The 14,452-nt window shown below is 39.7% G+C and overlaps 1 protein-coding gene across 5 annotated transcripts in view; it reads right to left on the bottom strand.

Moving 5' to 3' along the window:
• Positions 1–14,452, bottom strand: part of Ctnna2 (catenin alpha 2) — a 1,115,196-nt gene that overhangs the window by 1,060,822 nt on the left and 39,922 nt on the right. Inside the window, exon 2 of one of the 5 annotated variants that reach the window (XM_027429453.2) lies at positions 929–980. The exons of the other annotated variants lie outside the window; for them this stretch is intronic. The gene's annotated coding sequence lies outside the window, so the exon portion shown is untranslated. The remainder of the gene's footprint in view (positions 1–928; positions 981–14,452) is intronic. 5 annotated transcript variants of the gene reach the window in all.

Below are 14,452 nucleotides of genomic sequence, written 5' to 3' on the forward strand. Positions count from 1 at the left end.
CCAGGACAGCCTCCAAAGCCACAGAGAAACCCTGTCTCGAAAAACCAAACACACACACACACACACACAAAGTCTAACTCATGACTGTCTTGAGTAAATTTATTTTATTAATTACATTTATATTTTTATTTATTGTGTGTATGTAGGAGGGATTGCTTGATAGACCACACATGTAGATGCCAGAAGACAGCATGCAGAAGTTGATTCTCTTCCTGCACTTTGTGGATCCTGGAGGTTGAACACAGGCATGGCAGCAAGCACCTTTATCCACTCTGAGCTTTTAAGCAAACCCCAAATAGCTTAATTTAAATAGATCTCTGGACATGAGTGGACCCATGGGTAATTTTAGCTGCCAATATTATTAGCATAGTGCTATGACTCTATAAAAATTCCTAGAATTCATATGAAACACAACAGATCGTGGATAACCAAGTAACCCTCAACTAGAAAGAACAATGATGGAGGTATCACATCTTCTAATCTCAAATTATACCAGAGAACTAAACATGGAACTAAACATGGAACTAAAACAAAAATAGACAAAGACAAATAGAACAAAGTAGAGGGTCCAGAAATAAACCCATGCATCTACTGCAATTTAATTTTCACCAAAGATGGCAAAAACACACATTGGGAGAAAACAAATAAACAAAACACCACCACCACATTCTTTTTTTTCTTTCTTTTTTTTTTTTTTTTTTTGCTTTTTTAAGACAGGGTTTCTCTGTGTAGCTTTGGGGCCTATCCTGGCACTCGCTCTGGAGACTAGGCTGGCCTCAAACTCACAGAGATCCTACTGCCTCTCCTTCCCAGTGCTGGTATTAAAGGCATGCGCTACCAACACCTGGCCAACACCACATTCTTAACCTAATGTCACTTGGAAAAGTATATACTCAAGTGTGGAAGACTAAAACTGGATTCATCTCACCTTGCACAAAACTCTCTTAACAATGGATCCAAGATCTTCAGGTCAAGATCTTCTGTAAGAAATAGGGAAAAATACTTACTACACAGGCATAAGCAAAGGCTTTCTAAAAAGGATACCCAGGAATCCGGGAAAGATTCTCAAGAACTGAGAGCTGGGACTACATGAGATTAAAAGTTTCTGCACAGTAGAGAAAACAGTCGACAGCATAAAGTATTAGCCACAGAGAAAAGTTTTAATTATATACCAGACAGGAATTTAATATCTAGAATACATAAAGAACTGAAAGAATTAAATATAAAAATAAATCTTTTAATCATAAAACAAATATCAAATGATAGTAGGGATGGAACCTAAGGCAGCCACCATGAAATTCAGACTGGAGACTGATGAGGTTGCCTCAAAGACTCCACACAAGGCTGCACCAATCAACAGTCAGTCATGAATTGGGAGGGGACTGGCACTGGAGGGTAGGACAAGTGGTTTTACCCCACTCTGCTGAACTACTGGCTACTGATGACTTCTTGGAGAAGAGTAAACATTGTCTTCAGCTACAGGCCTTCTGAGGAACCCATCAGACTCCAAAGGACAGTTCCAAACCCCTGGCAGCTTACATAACCGTGGCTAACCTCAGTGGGTCTTAAAGAAATAAAATAAAAATTAAAAGACATGGTGGTAGGAAAGAGACTTACTGGAAGAATAGGATATAATAAAGGGGATATTAGACAGTGGATAGGTCCCAGGAATCAGAATATACTTTATACAAACATGACACTATCAAACAACATAATCAACAGAAGTTTCAAAACAAGCAAACTTGAAAATATACAAACCATAGACCCAGCTAAACTTGGCACATGCTTTTAGGACTCTGGGTCAACAAACCACAAAGGTATGATCACATCTTAAAACACAACCAATGATATGCCCATCAATGGATGACTGTATAAAGAAAATATATTCCTTACATATAATGGAATTTTCTTTAGCCATAAAGAAAAATGAAATCTGCAGTAAAATGGATAAAACTGAAAAGTGTTTTGTGAAACAAGATAAGTCAAAGTAAGGAAGACAATTACCCAATAATTTCTCTCATATTCAGTGTGTGTGTGTGTGTGTGTGTGTGTGTGTGTGTGTGTGTGTGTGTGTGTGATGATAATGCTGCTGCTGGTGGTGATGATGATGATGATGATGATACTAGGAAATGTGTCACAAAAGAGAGGGAATAGATCTTAGGACACTGGGGCAAAGGGAAGTTTAATGGAATAGATGTGACCATGGAAGAAGAAAGGGAGTCTATTTTGGAAGACAGAGGGCAACGAGAGGGGATAGGAAAAGGAAGGAAGGCAGACAGGGAGGGAAATGAGTAAGAAAGCATACTGACACACATCAAAAAATGTCATCATAATAACAGCTTATGCTGGAGGCTGTGGAGAAAGGGGAATATGCCTCCATTGCTGGTGGGAATGCAAACTTGTACAGCTGCTTTAGAAATCAGTATGGCAGTTTCTCAGAATATTGGGAATCAATCTACCTCAAGACTCAGCAATACCACTCTTGGACATATATCCAAAGGATGTACAATCGTACCACAAAGGTATTTGTTCAACTACGTTCATAGCAGCACTATTTGTAATAGCCAGAACCTGGAAACAACCTAGGTGCCATCAACCCAGTAATGAATAAAGAATATGTGGTACATTTACACAATGCTGTTAGTACTCAGCAGTAAAAAACAATGACTTCTTGAGATCTGCAGGCAAATGGATGTAACTAGAAAAAAAAAAAACCTGAGTGAGGTAACCCAGACCCAGAAAAACAAACATGGCATGTACTTACTCAGCAGATATTAGATGCAAAGCAAAAGATAAGCAGGATACAATCCACAACCCCAGAGAAGGGGGATCCTAAGAGGGACAAACATGGAGGGCCCCAGGAAGGGAAAATAGTTAAGATCTCCTGAGTAAACTGGGAGGGGGTAGAAGGGAGGGGATGGGGGATGGGAACATGAGGGATAAAGAAGACCAAGTTGGGGAAAGAACTGAGGGAAAGAGCAATGAACGAGATTTCTTGATAGTGGGAGCCATTATGAGGTTAGGGAGAAACCCGGTGCTGGAGAAATACCCAGGAATCCACAAGGATGACCACAGCCAAGACTCCTAGAAATAGTGGAGAGGGTGCCTGAAGGGGCCTTCCCCTTTAATCAGATTAGTGACTACCCCAATTGTCATCATAGAACCTACATCCAGTGACTGGTGGAAGAAGATGCAGTGACCTACAGCCAAGCAGTGGGCTGAGCTCCTGGAGTTCAGTTGCAGAGAGGGAGGACGAACCATATGAACAATGGGGGTCAAGACCATGATGGAGAAAACCACAAAGATAGGTGACCAGAGCTAGTAGGAGCTCATGGACAATAGAATCACTGCTAGGGAACCTGCACGGGACTGAACTAGGCCCTCTGAATATGGGTGACAGTTATGTGGCTTGACTTGTTGAGGGGAGGGCTGGCAGTGGGACCAGGACGTATTTCAGGTATATGAATGAACTGGCTTTATGGAGGCCATTTCCTATAGTGGGATAAACTTCTCAGCCTTGATATGGGGGAGAGGGGCTTGGACTTGCCTCAATTTGGTATGTCAGACTTTTCTGACTCCCCAAGGAAGGTTCTACCCCCTCTGAGGAGTGTATAGAAAGGGAGGGATTGGAGAAGGCAACAGGAAAAGGGGAGGGAGGGGAACTGAGTTTAGTATGTAAAATAAGAAAAGAATTAAATAAAAAATTGAATAAAAATGTCATCATAAAATCCATTACATTTTAATTTTTAAGACAGAGTCTCACTATTCAGCCCTGGATTGCTTGCAACTCACTGTGAGCCTCCAGATCAGTGGTTCAATAGTATCTGCCTCCTGAGGACTGGGATTGAATGTGTGTGCCAACAAACCTCATTAGCATTACTTTCTATGCTAATTTTTAAAACAACAGGAGCAACATCAAAAAATTAGGATGCAGTTGGTGAAACTTTCTTGCCTTAGTCCCAGGTAATATACCAGATTTAGGTATGTGTGGAGGGGGCAAAATGTGAGGTCACCATCTTCAGCACCTTTAGCACATTGGGCAAAGGTGTTATAAACTAGATTGGTATAGTGAGGTGTGAATTAAGTTCACTTTTGAATCATAAAAAATCAATGCAAACAGTTATGCCCTGAGAGTAGGAGCTCTAAAATAGCTATGAGGGAGTGAGGCTTCCATTTCAAACAAGATTCACTCACCTCTACCACTCCCTGCTGGAAATACTCTGTCTCCTCCATTAAATGTGTTAGAGATTATTCATGATTAATTTAATTTTGGGGAACTGTCTTCCACTGAAGGAAAAGGGTGTGTTCTATATGTTTAAGTTGTGTGGTAAGAACTAGACTTTTTGCAGGGCATTGGTGGCTGACGCCTTTAATCCAAGCACTCGGGAGGCAGAGGCAGGCAGATCTCTGTGCGTTCGAGGCCAGCCTGGTCTACAGAGCGAGTGCCTGGATAGGCTCCAAAGCTACACAGAGAAACCCTGTCTTGAAAAACCAAAAAGAAAAAAGAAAAATAACTAGACTTTCAAATTGACATTTATTTTCTAAACACTAGTTGAAACCTCTAAAGCATGTGATAAACATCATAAGATGGGATTTAAAAGGATATTTTATAGTGTCCCCTCAACATTTATTTAAATTTTTAGTTCTGGAGGATTTCCTACAGGTATAAAATGAAATTGGGCCATAACTACTCCCCACTTCCCCCAACATCTCCTCCCCACACCTCCCAGCTTCATATCCTTTTGGGTTTTTTGGTAATACCTCAAATCGAGTTAGGGCTACCTATGTGCACCAGTGTGGGGCATCCACCGCAGAATGGAAGTTTATTAGTGGCCATAACCTCAAAGAATGAGGCTCCCTTCTCTAACGGTCAGCTGCCAGTATGTCCACAGTTAAGGGATGGGTCATGGAGACCATCTACCCCACTATGATGGAATTTTGGCTGGCTTGATCTTTTGCCAGTATTGTAGGAATCCTTCTGGATGTTTCTCCCAATGCTAAAGGTAACACTAGCACTTGACCCTGCTATACATATGACTCCTAGGCATATAACCAATGGGACTTTGTAGCCTCATATAGAGAAACTTGCTCATCCATGGCATTTCTGTTCTATTCACAATAGCTAGGATAAGGAAACAACCTAGATATCCACCAACAAATGAATGAATAGTGAATATCTGATATGTGTACACAGTGGAATATTGCTCAGCTGAAAAGAAAAAATGAAATCATTTAATGTGCAGCATCCACTTCTGTATTACTTCCTATCCTCGGGTCAGCAGCATTAGTATGTAATGGGAGAACATGGACAAACATGCACACCTCAGCACCTAGTTCTTGTTCTACCACTTCTGATACCACTTCTCAAGTCAGAATGGGATCCAGGCAGCCAGCTTGGAGGAAGTAACCTTAGTTAGGTGGACAGAGAACATCAATGGCCAGCCCCTACTGCTACAGGCAATGAAACACACAAATGCAGACATGTCAGGCAATGTAGCATCAACGCTATGATGACTTTGAATGCCCAGAGCTCATTTTCGCAAATCCTAGTTCCTCTAAATTAGAAAAACCAACCCATAGAGCATCAGTACACTGGTGCATTCCACAGAGTGAGTGGCAGGTTGACTTAAAGAACAGCAGATGACGCAAAGCACTTTACACACTTTAATGAATGTTTAATTTCTAAATTATAGACGGAATTAATTCTGTTTGCATAAATTAAAGGACCAACTCCTACATTCCTACTTCCCTTGAGAGCTAAATAAGGTTCCTATGAGAGACTATGAGCCACATGTGCTCACATTGCTAGTACTTAGGCCTTGGCCTATCGGACACTGGTATTGATGTAGTAATGGTTCATAGTCTCAATAGTGTCACTACACTATTCCACACAGAACACCTTCAAAACAGAGCCAGATTTTTTTCCTCCATGAATGTTAAAGGGATAACATATCACCCACTTATATCAAAATGATATTCTTTTAACCTAAGCAGACAAAAACATGTTATTTCCTAGAATCTGGCAGACTTTCCTCTATCCCAGACAGCCGGTGCTGAACTCTAGCGTTGTACAATGATTTGCTCTTATATACATATGTGGGTCAGTAGAAACATTCAAGAAGGAGGCAATGTTGAGAGATGGAAAGAACTCACCCATCCTGATCTAGTGCTTTGTTTTCCCAAAATGCCAAAAACCAAACAAACAAACAAAAAAAATCAGCAGTATTGCCAAAGAGCTTGTTTGCTTTATATTGAACATTCAGAGTCACTGCACTACACTATGAATGGGCATAGTCTCACCATGTAAGTACAGATGTTATGGTGATGATGGCTTACTACTGACATCTCAAAACATTATTGTATCTGCTTTTTTGTTTGTTTGTTTGTTTTTGAGACAGTATCTTTCTGTGTAGTCTTTGCTTGCCTGGAACTCGTTGTGTAAATGAGGCTGTCCTGAAACATGCAGATCCCAGAGATCCACCTACCTCTGTCTCCAGAGTTCTAGGCTTTAAGGTGCATTATATATATATATATATATATATAATATATATATATATATATATATATATATGGTCTGCATGAGTCCATGATGTGTACAAGTGAAGAAGATCGGAGGACAACTTGTAGAAGTCAGTTCTTTCCTTCTACATTGTGTGCTCTGTAGATATAACTCAGGTCGTCGGGCTTGGCAGCAAACATGTTTACCTACTGAGTGATCTAAACAGCCCTACTGTGGACATTTATGTATTTGAAAAGAACAATATCTTAGGAGATAAGCTTCCTCTGTATTCTTTTATTCTTTCTCTATTTTTCTGGCATGCAAATGCACACACTCACAGGAATATACAATACACACATGTGTGCGTGCACAAGTGCACACACACACACACACACACACACACACACACACACACACACAAACACACACTCACATGCGCGCACGCACACACCATTTCAGCATCAAACAAGACTCAACATTTTAAACACTTGTCTCTAACTTACCTTTATGTGTTCTTTCAAATCAATATAAAGGAAAGTGGTATCACACAGCTTCAGAGAGTTTTTCACACATTTATAGCACATGATTGTTTGACTGCTGCTGGAAAAGCAACAGACTGTACATGGAAGCATTTGTGTTCACACTACCTGTGTTCCCATAAATGTTTAGGATTCACACTAAGTGACAGTAAAATACATACATCCTGTTCAAATAGTAGTGCTGAAATGCTGGGCTCTGTTTTATTTATTCATTTGTTCATTCATTCTTTCATTTCAGTTTCTATTTGTATACTCACCAGTTTCTATTCAGAGTGATTATTTCCGGCAAGACCTTTTCCCCTTGGTCTCTACTCACAGACATTAAGTCTACAAAACCCTGTCAAGTAATTTTTAACTTGAGATGAAGAACATAACCCGAGCCAACTATGATGCCTATTTTTTTTTCTAAAATACATCTTTGAATTACATTATTTATCACTATGAAAATAGTAAAAAAAAATTTTTAAATTTTACTATAGGCATAATGCCACATAAAACACTGTGGCACTCACAGAACGATACAGGCATAAAGAACAACCAAGCACCGGGCTGAGGAGGTGGTTCAGTAGCTAAGGGCACTGGCTGGTTTTTCAGAATTTGATTCCTAGCACTTACACAGCAGCTCACAATCATCCACTCTCAGACCTTCTACAGGCATTGGTGGGCACTGTGGAGTGCACAAAAAATACATGCAGGCAAAACAAAATGAAGACTACCAGAAAAAATAATAATCAACAAATTTATAGTTAACTGGCATTGAAAGGTCAATAACACTGAAACAAAGAGATGGGATGGCCACACGCAGAAGAAAGCATCAGTAGCAAAGTGTCATAGCTCGTGCCCACAGTCTCTACACTTGGAAGGTGGAAGGAGAATGGTAGAAAGCTTGAAGCTAGCCTGGCCTACATAGTGAGTCTAGAAAATCTAATAGACAAGCAAAGAAGGTGATTGCAAACCTACCCCACACCACATACAAAAGTTAGACAAAATGTTTCAAAAGTACACAGATCAACTTTTAAACTCCCAGATTCTCCAAAGGAAACATGCACATAAATATCTATGTTTTTTTGGATGAGCCAATAATTCATTAAAATGATAAATGGGAAATCTGACTGCTTCATTCAAATGATTCTGAAAAGAAAGTGGCAGTGTAGAAGAAAAGACCTGTGACACAGCTGGCACATACAAAAATAACATGTCTTTTGCTCTTTTTTTTTTTTGACAGGGTTTCTCTGTAGCTTTTGGAGCTTTTGTACTAGAACTGGTTCTGTAGACCAGGCTGGCCTGAAACTCACAAAGATCCACCTGACTCTGCCTCCTGAGGGCTGGGAATAAAGGTATAAATTTTAGGCAATACACAGGACTTACATACAGAATATATACTGTCAACATTAAATCTACTGGGTGGGTTAAAAGAGCACACACACTTGGGATGGAGAAGTGGTAGGGACTGGAAAACAGATGGTGGCTGGGTACGAGGAGTCATGCTGGATTTGATCAAAAATCACTGTAATACATGTATAAAATTCCCAAAAGACAACAAAACCACAAATAGCCCAGTTAATATGGGCAAGAGATTTAAACAGAGACTATTCTAAAGATACACATTGACTATGGAGCACATTTAAGACACTCAGCAACAAAATTCAGCATGATTAGAACATAAGCAGGTGTGATGATGCCTACCTACAATCACAGCCAATCAGGGGGCTTTGGCAGGTGGATCCCAATCCCATGCCAGCCTTGGCAACTTAGCAAGACTCTGTCTCTAAATATATGAAAAGGTTTGCGATACTGCTCAGTAGCAGAGTACTTATATAGCATAACAAACAGCTCCAAGAGGTATAAACCCAATATTATTTCACACACACTAGGAAGACTATAATTACCAATATATCATATAGCAAGTCAGAAAAGATGTGAAGATACTGTAGCCTTCATGCTGCTCCAGGCAAATTAAGTAGTGCAGGCGCTTTAGAAAACAGTGCGGCAGATGTCCAAGAAATTAAACAGTTGCCATGTCACTAAGTAACTCCACAACAGTCACAAAAGCTGGCACACTGCTCTCATGTCAGCATCATTCCTAATACAGAGGAGTGAGAATACCCAAATATCTATCAACTTGTCAATGGAAAACATGGGCTATGCAGAACATAGTGTATTATTTTGGCACAAAAGGAAATAAAGTTCTGGTGAATACCATCCAGGAACTTTGACTGTAATGCCAAAACCAAGAAGGTATATTTTAAAGTAACAGAATGAATAATTTCCATTGCAAAATATAAAATGTCCAGAATAGGTAATTTGTGGAGTGACTGTAGGTACTGGGACTGAAGGAGGAGTGTGTGTGTGTGTGTGTGTGTGTGTGTGTGTGTGTGTGTGTGTGTGAGAGAGAGAGAGAGAGAGAGAGAGAGAGAGAGAGAGAGAGAGAGAGAGAATATTCCAGTTACTGGCTTGGGTTAAACAAAATGCTCTAGAATTAGATAGTAGCAAAAGCATATGTTGCATACTTTGAAAATGATGAACTTTATAAATGTTCATAAAAATAAAGTTAATCATACAAGCTAAGTCACTAAAAGCTGAAAAAGTAATATTATAGTGATAAAATTTGTAACAAATATGGACAAAATAATTCTTAAGTGAAACCACGATAGTTTTCATGGTGTGACAAGTGCAGACCTTCCCCATAGAATGAATTGTGGGCATTGGTAATCATCCCCTCTGGCTTCACGCTCCCTGTACTAAACACACACAATCTCAATTCCATCTAAGGGAGTGGTTCTCAACCTGTGGGTCATGACCCTTTTGGGCGTCATGAAAGACATTTTCACAGGAGTCTCCTAAGTCCATCTGAAAACACAGATAACTAGATTACAAATCATAACAGCAGCAAAATTACAGTTATTAAGTAACAATGAAGATAAATTCATGGTTGGGGGATTCACTATAGCATGAGGGACTGTATTAAAGGGTCACGGCATTGGGTAGAGAACCACTGGTCTGAGGCTTTGTAAATTATTTTCTACTTGACAGCCATTTCTATTGCATTTGTACTCAGTCGTCACAGAGAGACCCAAGAGGTATTTTCTAGGAAAGAACAAAAGCCAGGTTCTGACCTTGATACCCATCCTGTTCTGTGCTATTGAAAACATACTCTTGATGAAGTCCCCTCTATCCTTCCACAGTGCATCCAATTCCCTATGAATTCTCCTCGCAGACATGACCCTGAAGAGGAGTCTATTTCAATATCACTATCCATGCTCATGTCAGGGATCAAACTATCTCTCACAATATGTTAAGTGTCTAACATAGTACTGTGTCACCAACCCTTAAGAACTGTGTGTGTGTTTAGTAGAGACAGCAATTACATACACATACACTGGTGTTTGGAGACATCATGTGTGTAGAGGAGGAGGAAGGAATGAATGGGAAGCCACCACTTATTTATTCATTTGTGTTGAGACAGGGTCTCTCAGTGAACCTACAGTTTAATGACTTAGATAAGCTTGCTGGCCAGTGAATCCCAGGGCTATCTGTCTCCTCCCCAGCACTAAAATTCCAGGCACATTCCTCATCTATTAGTTTTGTTTCAAGAATTGGTAATGATGATTCATACTTCATCATATTTCACTGGCAAGCACATTATTGACTCAGCCACTTCTATAGCCCCTCATCACTCTGTAATTTCACTTATATAATATGAAATGTCCAGAATCTAACAACCAGATTCTTTCTAGCATCATCATCTTGTATTTTAACTGTGCGGAAATTCTCTCTGTGGCTATTCACGAATGACATCTTCTTTTTTTTTCTCCTCCTTTCCATACCCACTCATCAAGTGAAACAAACTTGGGGCACACTGCCTTCTACTTTCCTCCATTATCACTTCACTGAATTCCAAACTGGATGGGTGCTACATACCTCTTTGTTATCTAGACTGGCAGAGTTCTAGTTTTGACACTAATTTGCTTCTCTGAATCACTTGATAGTTTTAGTTAACTTTTCTCCAACCTAGAATTTTCTTTTCTCTTCCTTTTCTCTTTCTCTTTTTGTATGAGAGTCAAAGCCTTCTGCAGTCAATCTTCCTCCCTCCACTGTTTTTGCTGCAGGGCACAAAAGTTCTTAGAATAGTGAGTCAGGCCCTAGAGTCATCGGAAACATCACATACACACAGTAGCCAAACTAACTCTTCAGAATCTTAACATTTTATTTTCTACCATAAACATTTCATATATATATATATATATATATATATATATATATATATATGTGTGTGTGTGTGTGTGTGTGTGTGTGTGTGTGTGTGTGTGTGTGTGTGTTTGTATATACATACAAATATACATACATACATACATACATACATACATATATAATTTTAGTGGCCTGTCATGTTGATGCTAATTTTGTTTTAATCAGTACTTTCATTTTTCTGGCATAGTCTCTAGTTCTCTATTCTCCTAAGTAATACTAAAACTCTATCTTGGATTCTGCTACGTTCTCCAAGCTGGACTGAATCCTACTGCCACCAGAGCTGCCTCAAGTCATCCTATTTGCTTACTCACATACAGAATTGTAATTCATGGTCTCTGACAGCAGCCACAAAGTCCTTGCACTTTACAGCCTATCAGCATCACCATCCTCCCAAGTGTCAGCTCTCAAAGCCAGGTACCAGCTTTGATATGTCCCCGTGAAGAAACGGTGTGTTCTTAATTTGCTCAGCAATGTCTCTGAAACTTTCTCAATGTATAACCCCTATTCTCTGTTTCCATAAGGAAATGAGTCATATCCTTTCAATGCCTCACTTACACATTTAAAATGTCACTGTTAAAATCCAGGTCACAGGAACCTAACCTACACACATCTACACAACCAGAACATCCAGACATGTCATATATTTCCTGGACTGCAATCAGCAGCATTGAAGAGTTCCTAGGTGATTTTTTTTATAAGTTGCCAAATTCAAAACACAGTGGCAAGCATTCTAAAAACAGCCTCTCACAGCCTAAATCTAATCTCAGGTCTTTTCACAGTTCCTTCTTACCCAGGTATGTTTTTCTACAGTTCAGAATTTCCGGAATGTCACTCTAAAACATGTCAACTCTCTACAGAGTAAAGTTCAACTTCATTCTTCAGTGTTCACTCATAAAATTGTCTTTAGCCATTTACAATAATAGGCTCTGAGTCCATGAAACCCGAAGACTAAAGCTCTAAGTAGCTAACAATTCAGCAATGGGTGGGGAGGGACAAACAGAGGCATAATTTAAACACCTCTATGACATTAAACAAGATTTGCATTAATTGGAATTAATTTCCTCCTTTGTTTTATAGCAAAGCTTCCACCGTTTAGCTTCTTCCCTAGTGACCACTTTTACCTAAGCACCAATGAAAAACAATAGTTTCTCCAAATTCCCACAAACATCTGGGTCTTTTTGCATATAAGACTTGGCTCACCATTTGCACTCTAAGTGAACCCCTAATACCACTTCCACTTCCTTGGACCCCTTGACATCCTTAGTATTATATAAGATAGGAGTTCTCCTGCCACTGGGGGCTTGTTTCCATTTCCTTTCTGTTGCTGTGATGAAACACTTTCAATGAAATGAAGTTTAGGGAGGAAAGAGCTTGTGCACCTTATGCTTTTACGTTAGAACCTATCATTGAAGGAAGTCAGCCCAGGAATGATGGAGAATAGCTGCTTGCCTGTCCACTCACATGCTTGAGCTCAGTAGATTTCTTATCTAGTCCAGGACCACCTGACCAGGGATGGTGCTGCCCACAGTTGACTTTGTAGGATGAGCCCTCCACATCCTACACAGACATGTCCAGGTCAATGTGATCCAGATAATTCCTCATCAACCCAGGTTCTAATCTGGGATGTCTCTAGGCTGTGTCAAGTTGACAGTTAAACTGAACTGGGACAGAGCATAGCAGCTCTGTATGGAATGTGTACCTTCTGTTCTTCATCATAATATTGTATATTTTTTTCACTTTTCCTGTTATGGTATACTGTAGAAAAGCCTCCATTGGGACAGGATTCACAACATAACCCACTGATTCTTCCCCAGTATAGCAAAGGGACATTTACAATGAACACAAAAAGGCTCACAGTACATACACAATATTTTTATAAAAGAGGACTACTGGCACATATTACAAGCTTTACCACACCAGATGTTTGCTAAATTGTCATCACCAACATAAAATAAAATCTCATTAAGTTGGCATTAATAATGAGACAAACCATCATTCTCACATCTGAATCACTCAGCAACATAGCATGACATTCAGTGAGGAGCTAGCAAACATCATGTGGACACCTAACTATGAACTATGATCTTCCTAGCATAGCACAGTGCTTAATCACAACAAGAATATTATTTAAATTTCTTTAAAAAGCTCCAGACTGTTCCAATAGCGGCATTCTTCTCTGACACAGGAGTACTTATTTGAATATGCTTGTTTACTTGTCTACTAACATGCATGTAAAAATTCTGGAAACTTAGGGCTGGAGAGATGGTTCAGATTAAGAGCACTGGCTGCTCTTCCAGCGGTCCTGAGTTGAACTGCCAGCTACCACATGGTGACTCACAACCATCTATAATGAGACCTGGTGCCCTCTTCTGGCATGCAGGCATACATGCTGGCAGAACACTGTATACATAATAAATAATTAAATAAAAAAATAAAGTCAGAATCCTCTTTTAAAAAATTCTGGAAACTGTGTATTTCCATGCCATGACTCATCATACTTCAGCATTTGAGAAGATAGAACTAAGGTCTGTTCTTTCCAAAAAAATCTCACATCCAGGTAAACAGAAAGTTGTCACTTAATTAGGCTCTAAACCAAAGCATGCATTGACCCAATAATTGGTATTTTTCCACTTTAAAACATCCAGCTCATGTTGTCACAGCTGCAGAATGGCCAATTCTTCTTTACATATGAGCCATATGTATACTGTGTTTTGGATGTGAAATAACCCCCATTGGCTCATGTTTAGATACTTAGTTCCCAGATGGTGGGAACTGTACAAGTTTTATGAGGTAGAGCTTCCCTTTCCTTCTGGGAGATGGACCCCTGGGCAGTCTTTGCTGTCTGAAATCCCAGCTTCACTTCCTGTTCCTTCTCTGCCACTTAGCTACAAATGCCACATGAACAGATGATTCATGCCCCTGTCACCATGCCTTCCTCAGCAGCTGCTACTATTACTTCTTCACCATGATGGAATGACACCCTTTACCTGGTAAGCAAGAATAAACCTTCCTTTTTGTCAGGTATATACCAGAAAAGCAGCTAACACAAGGAGTAAAGAAATGACCAGTGTGATGATTACCTAAACACACCAATTGCTATGGAGTATGTCTATATAATAACTATCACTTTGGGGAAAAATGATAGCTTGGAGGAAGGAAGTTA

The sequence above is a fragment of the Cricetulus griseus genome, chromosome 8, assembly GCF_003668045.3.
Source record: "Cricetulus griseus strain 17A/GY chromosome 8, alternate assembly CriGri-PICRH-1.0, whole genome shotgun sequence".
Lineage (NCBI taxonomy): Eukaryota > Metazoa > Chordata > Mammalia > Rodentia > Cricetidae > Cricetulus > Cricetulus griseus.